Source organism: Giraffa tippelskirchi, chromosome 11, assembly GCF_054371585.1.
Source record: "Giraffa tippelskirchi isolate mGirTip1 chromosome 11, T2T-mGirTip1v1.2.pri, whole genome shotgun sequence".
Lineage (NCBI taxonomy): Eukaryota > Metazoa > Chordata > Mammalia > Artiodactyla > Giraffidae > Giraffa > Giraffa tippelskirchi.
Genome location: NC_137285.1, coordinates 149,243,472 through 149,250,579, shown reverse-complemented (window position 1 = coordinate 149,250,579; position 7,108 = coordinate 149,243,472). Strand labels below are relative to the sequence as shown.

At 47.6% G+C, this 7,108-nt stretch overlaps 1 long non-coding RNA gene across 1 annotated transcript; it reads right to left on the bottom strand.

The window, feature by feature from the left end:
- Positions 1–1,505: 1,505 nt before the first annotated feature.
- Positions 1,506–6,638, bottom strand: LOC145527109 (uncharacterized). The gene is made up of 4 exons (XR_014069501.1): positions 6,591–6,638; positions 5,657–5,747; positions 5,372–5,557; positions 1,506–3,507 (listed from the first exon to the last, which is right to left on the bottom strand). It is a non-coding gene; the product is annotated as an uncharacterized LOC145527109 (long non-coding RNA).
- Between the last annotated feature and the right edge of the window lie 470 nt (positions 6,639–7,108).

Genomic DNA, 7,108 nt, shown 5'->3' with positions numbered 1-7,108 from the left:
TGCTTTTCACTGTGAAAATGTGTTCATTCGTTCATTTCATACAGTGAACATTTGTTTATTCCTTTGGAACAGAACACAGCAAGAGCGAAAGGAAGTCCCTCCGAAGATTAGGTAAGAATTTATGTCTAGATCACGGCATCCAGTCCCATCACTTCATGGCAGATAGATGAGGAAACAGTGGAAACAGTGGCTGACTTTATTTGGGGGCACTCCAAAATCACTGCAGATGGTGACTGCAGCCATGAAATTAAAAGATATTTGCTCCTGGGAAGAAAAGTTATGACCAACCTAGACAGCATATTTAAAAGCAGAGACATTACTTTGCCAACACAGGTCCATCTAGTCAAAGCTATGGTTTTTCCAGTGGTCATGTATGGATGTGAGAGTTGGACTATAAAGAAAGCTGAGCGCCGAAGAATTGATGCTTTTGAACTGTGGTGTTGGAGAAGAGTCTTGAGAGTCCCAAGGAGATCCAACCAGTCCATCCTAAAGGAGATCAGTCCTGGGTGTTCATTGGAAGGTCTGATGCTGAAGCTGAAACTCCAATACTTTGGCCACCTGATGTGAAGAGCCGACTCATTTGAAAAGACCCTGATGCTGGGAAAGATTGAAGGTGGGAGGAGAAGGGGACGAGAGAGGATGAGATGGTTGGATGGCATCACAGACTCAATGGACATGAGTTTGAGTAGACTCCGGGAGTTGCTGATGGTCAGGGAGGCCTGGCGTGCTGCAGTCCATGGGGTCGCAAAGAGTTGGACACGACTGAGCGACTGAACTGAACTGAACTATGTCTTGCCCACAGTCTCTCTCTGACTCTTCTCGCTTCCTTTTTTTTTTTTTTTAGTATTTGTTTATTTCCCTGTGCTGGATCTTCATTGCAGCATGAAAGCTCTTACTTGCCACATGTGGGATTCAGTTCCCTGGACCAAGGATTGAACCCAGGACCTCTTCACTGGGAGGGTGGAGTTTTAGCCACTGGACCGCCAGGGAAGTCCCCCCTTGGCAAGAAATTAATCACAGGGTCTTTAACTCTGTGAGTTACTGGAAAATGTAATATCTCCCTGTGCTTTTAGTAAAAAAAAAAAAAGAGAGAGAGAGAAAATGATTTTTGCCACAATTAAAAGAGAGAAAATCATATGCACATAGATCTTTGTCTCTGTCATAACCTATCATTTTTTTGGTTACCAAACCATTTTATTTTTCTTCTGACTCATAGAACATACCTTGTTCCCAGAAGAGATAAATGAAAGTTCCTTCCAACCAATACGTACTGATCACAGTTGAAGCATCCCAGGGACGCACAGCAATCTATCTGGCCCAGAGGCTCCAGGGTCCAGGTTCCCCCTGCAGGGATATTTTTAATCTCATCTTGGCTGAAGTACAGCTCACACACCATCTTGTTCCCAAGATGTTATTTGTTCAAGGAAATCAACGTACTCTGCTTACGCTGTTTTTTATATGTATCCACAGTGCTTAGAGGGTTCTTAAATTACATTAAGCAAATATTTCTTTTAATTAAATGTTTTTCATTAGAGAAGATTTATTGAACATCAGCTATATGAAAAACACTCTGCTAGGAACTCTAGAAACGTTAGTAAACAAGAAGTTTAGTGTCTTCCATGTTTACTGGTATGTTGTTGTGTGGTCTCTAAGTCATGTCCAACTCTTTGTGACCCAAGGACTGTAGCCCACCAGGGTCTTCTATGCATGGGATTTCCCAGGTAAGAGTCCTGCAGTGAGTTGCCATGTCCTTCTCCAAGGGATCTCCAAAGGATCTTCCTGACCCAGGCATTGAACCCGTATCTCCTGTGTTGGCAGGCAGATTCATCAGTGAGCCACTGGAGAAGCTCATTTACCTACATGTTCATTAATTACCTGGCAGTCCCAGGTCTGTGCTGTTTGCTTTTTTTTTTTGGTTACATCATGCCTCTTGCAGAATCTTAGTTCCCTCAGCAGGGATTGAACCCAGGCTGCAGCAGTGAAAACAGCAAATCCTAACCCCTGGGCCTCCAGGGAAGTCCTCCCCAACCCTCAGGTCCTTATCTGACATCCTTGCTTTCTTTGGAGAAATTTCCGAGGGCCCACAATTCCTCAGGTGCCATCCATAGAGCACATCATCTGCTTCAGGCTTTGGCAGACGTTCTGTGTAGGCAGGTGTTCTGGTGCACATGGGAATACATGGGGAAGCTCAGCTTATCCAGAGCCTGGATCTGACACAGTAGAAGGTATGGGAGAGGAGAAGATACAGGATAAGGTCCTGGGTACCCAGGCACTCACAGCTCTCAGGCTGGTCCCTCAGGGTCCAGGTCTCAGATTCCCATCGGGTCCCAGCAGACGGCAGCTGGGGAAGGTCTGGATCCCATACATCTTAGATCTCAGGCTCCTCCCACCGCCACCAAAATGCCTAAATTCACTCAGCAGGGCAACACCAGTGACATCCAGGGGTGAAAGTTTAGACATCTCTTATACAAATTCTCATATAAATTCTGTGTATAGGTGATAACATATATTGTTTTTCTCTGACTTTTTTTCCCCTCTGGGATTTCCCCAATGTCCTCAACATCTAGATACCACCTAAGGCAAGCATTTTGGCTGAAGCTTTGCTCTAGACAAAGGGTCGAGAAACCCTAGGGAAATGAGAAGAGCTGGGAGAAAGGAGACTCAGAAGCGCCCTGGGTAATGGTCCAGGCCTCAGCAATATCATTTCCTTCTCTGGGACCCTTAAGTGGGGCTCCAGATCTGTAAAGGGAATTCCACTGGCGAGTGACAGCATTTCTTTGTGACATTTTCCGCCTCTGGTGGTCATTTCACTGCCCTTATTTCCACTCACGACCCACGCATTTGTTTTGTTCATTCATTCATTCAGTCAGCCGTTCATTTGGTTGTGCAGTTCTTTGTTGCAGCATGCGGGATCTTCCAGTTGTGGCAGGGGGATCTCGTTCTCTGACCAGGGATCGAACCTGGGCCCCCTGAATAGGGAGCACATAGTCTTAGTTAGGGACAGGACCACCAGGGAAGTCCATACTCGTGCATTGGAGAGGACAGAATCTTCTTTTTACCATATTCCCTTCCGTAATCCCCAGATAAGCTATTCTGAGGGAATGTGAGGGTTCTGGGAGGAATTTGTAACTTGGCACATGCTTAGCGGAATGAGCGGCATACGGACACTGAGATCCTTGAGAGAAGCCTGAAGAGATGGGGAGGAGAGAGATGAGGGACTAAGGATAAACTTCCCGCAGTTCTCATGTGATTGCAGCGCACGAGTCTGGACTGTGCAACGCTTCACAGCATCACAGCCTCTGCAGAGATTCTGTGTGCGCCTCCCTCCCTCCGCTTCTTCTGAGAATCTCAGGTCACCACACACGAAGGCTCCGAGCATGATCTGGGTGAACTGCGCGAGTCCTGTGCGTCCAGCTTTCCCACCTTCGTAGGTATCTTCCAAGCGAAGGGGGTTTCGCTGGCGCACGTTGAGTCTGCAGAATCTGGTGAGCCGGGCCTTGCCTGACCCTGATTCAGAACAAATAAAAAATGCCATTTTTCTTTCCTGTAAGACCTGCTTTTGCAATCTGTTCTCTTAGAAAGCTGTGCATTGACCACTGAACCACAAACTCAGTAGCTCCTTCTTCCGTGCGGGCGCGCTCAGTTGTGTCTGACTCTTTGTGACCCCGTGGGCTGTAGCCCACCAGGCTCCTCCGTCCATGGAATTCTCCAGGCAAGAATACTGGAGTGGGCTGCCATTCCCTTCTCCAGGGGATCTTCCTCACCCAGGGATCGAACCTGGGTTTCCCGCATTGCAGGCAGATTCTTTACCATCTGAGCCACCAGGGAAGTCCTCAGGAGGCCCGAGCTGGGCTAACTGCCCCAGATAGGAAATGCAGTCATTGTGTGGTCAGTGTAGGTCCCCTGACTCGTCACGAGTGTGAAGATGAATTAAAGAAGGCTTACTCAAAGCTGGAGTTGGGAGCCGGGAAGGGGGGGCGTTCAGGCCCGCGCTCCTCACTGCAGCTTGGGGGGTCGGCAGGGAGGAGGAAGATGTCCTCTGTCACCCAGCAAAGCAGGCTGCCCTGGTCTGCAGCCAGTTAGGGCCTCCACCGCTTCCAACTCTCCTTCTCTCCAGTGAATTTCTGTTCCGAGCACCCCCTCCCAACTTTCTCCTTTCTTCTATAAAAGAATGCTCTCCTTTCCTTCTCTGGACTTGCCTATTTGTTAACCACAGTTTGCTTGTCTTGAAATGTAATTCCTCTGCTATTCCTAAATAAACTGTGTCTTTTTAGGGGGGCGAGGGGGAGGTGGGACTTCCATGAAATCGCCCTTTGCTCTGTTTAAGCAGGGTTTTCCCAAAAGGAAAACAAGTGAAAGGACAAACTGACCTTGTCTAGTGAGGTAGTGGTTAGGAGCTTGCCTGCCAATGCAGGAGCTGCAGGTTCGATCCCTGCGTCGGGAAGATCCCCTGGAAAAGGAAATGGTTACCCACTCCAATCCCATGGACAAAGGAGCCTGGTGGGCTACAGTCTGTGGGGTCGCAAAGGCTCAGCCATGACTGAGCGATTCGACAACAGCAACCGAGTGAGCAAACCGCACAGCTGAGCGGAGCCGGAGGGAAGGCCTGGAGCACGGGAGTGTGGAGCCCGCCCCTCCCGTGGGTGCTCCCGACCCGGGAGTCAGGCCGGGGCCTCTTGCACTGCAGGGGAACTCTTTACCAACTGACCTACCAGGGAAGCCCTGAAGCATTCAGTTTCATCAAAGACTTTTCCTTCGTTTATTAAGTATGATCATGTTATCTCCTTTAATCAGCTCATGCTGTGGGTTATTTATATATATTTTTTCTATTGAAGTTAATGTATGTGTGTGTCTTCTGTTCTTAAGAGTTACTTCAACTCTTTTGGTTTGTCTTGGCTTAGTCCATGGACTGTATAGTCCGCGGGATCACAAAGAGTAGGACACGACTGAGCGGCTTTCACTTTTCAATGCAGGCTACATTGAAAAAATGGAGAAAATGTGACAGGGGCAGAACATTTTTTTAAAAGACAGGTAAATTTAGAAAGCTTCACTGGGCTCACGCCAGACTCTCCTCCACGGCATGAGTGGAGGAAACTCACATTCCTCCTGGTGGACGGCAGGTGATGAATTAATAAACAGTGATGTGAGTGTGGTGGCCTCACCTCCAGTCCATGGCATGCAGGACAGCACGTGACCCTCCGAGGGACAGCAGCTTACTGAGCTCTGGCTGATTATTGCCTCATGGGCAGAAGGCCTGCTTTGGCCAGATCTGAGATTTCAAGAGCACCGTGAATGAAATTCTGCATCAAAATGACCTATTTTTAAAAATGTTAGCATCTGAACCAACTGTTTCCTGAAACACTGCACGTACCTCATTCCACACTCGAGAGCTTTGGAGGATGGGCTTCCTTCCTCTCCACCACCTGCTCCTTTGTTGCTAAGCACCTTCTCTTTGCATATTTCTGCTTGGTGTGTTAGTTGCTGGTGCTGTGGCTCCACAGGAAGCGAAGGAAGAGCCAGGAGACTAGGACAGCTTGTTGCCCTCAAGGAGCTGACGCTGTAGTAGTACAACAGGATAAGGGCAACGGCTTTAATAAGAGTGTAACAGAAGTGGGGTCATATTCAGCCCTAAAACGAAGGGAATCTTGCTACTTACACGGATGGAGGGACCTTGGCATTCAGTGGCCGGACTCTCTTCTTCCAAAGCCGGGCATGCAGGTTGGATCCCTGGTTAGGCCCACATGCCTCTGCGCCAAAAAAAACCAAAACATAAAACAGGAGCAATATTGTAAGAAATTAATAAAAACCCTTTAAAAATGGTCCACATCAAAAAAAAAAAAAAAAGAAGGAATTGGAGGGTATTGTGCTTAGTGAAATAAGTCAGACAGAGAAAGACAAATGCTGTGTGTAATCACTTGTATGTGGAACTTGAACATAAAACAAAGGGAGCAGATATAACGAAACAGAAACACATCACAGATACAGAGAAGAAAATAGTGGTTACCACTGGGGACGAGGAAAGGGGGAAGGAGGCGGTAGGGAATTAGGAGGTACAAACTATGATGTGCAAAATAAAGAAGCTGCAGGGATATACTGCACAGCAAAGAGAATGCGGCCATTCTTTTGTAACAACTTCAAATGGAGTACAATCTATAAAAGCTTTGGATCACTATGCAGTACACCTGAAACTAATATAAGTATTGGAAATCAACTATGCTGCAATAAAATATTCTTTCACTTGAAACAAATGCAACCATAAGAAAATGTTTAACAGATGGAAAAATTCTCCCCTTAAACTACAGTTGCTGTTTGAAGAGGAGAAAATGCATAGGAGAAAGTGCAGGGTCTCTGCACATCCTTTTCTTTTCGTTTGTTTAAGCCGGGCGTCCTGAGAGCTGTTGAAACAGCAAAGTGAGAGGACTTAGCTTGAGTCAGTGACGCACAAGGGTCAGCTTCCCTGGCGCAGTTGACGGAGAGGCCTTGGAGTCCTACCCGCAGATCCAGGAGGGTACACGTGTGGAAGGGAGATGGCGTGGGAGACAGGAGGCTGTGAGTAAGGCGCACCGGCACGCAGGGGGTTATGGACTTACATCAGAGACGGCTCTCCATCGCCCACTTGATATTTGCCCTGCAGCCTCAAACACCAGGAAGCCTGCTACGCACCGGAAGTTCTTGTGTGGTTCTTTTAATGTTAGGAAATAAAGGAAAGGGGCTGTGCTGTACAAAGTGAAGAAAGTCAGGAAGAGAAAGATAAATACAGTGTATTAACGCATATATATGAAATCAGCAAAACAGTACTGATGAGCCTGTTTGCAGGGCAAGAACAGAGACACAGACGGAGAGAGTGGACTTGTGGACGCAGTGGAGGAAGGGGTGGGGGGACGAGCCGAGAGAGAAGCACTGACGTATGTACACGACCGTGTGCAGAGTGGGCAGCTGGTGGGAAGCTGCTATTTAGCACAGGGAGCTCAGCTCTGAGCTCTGTGATGACCTGGAGGGCGGCAATGGAGGTGTGGAGGGAGGCTCAAGAGGCAGGGAATATGTGTATACATATAGCTGATTCACATTGTACAGCAGAAACCAATACATCATTATAAAGCAATTATCC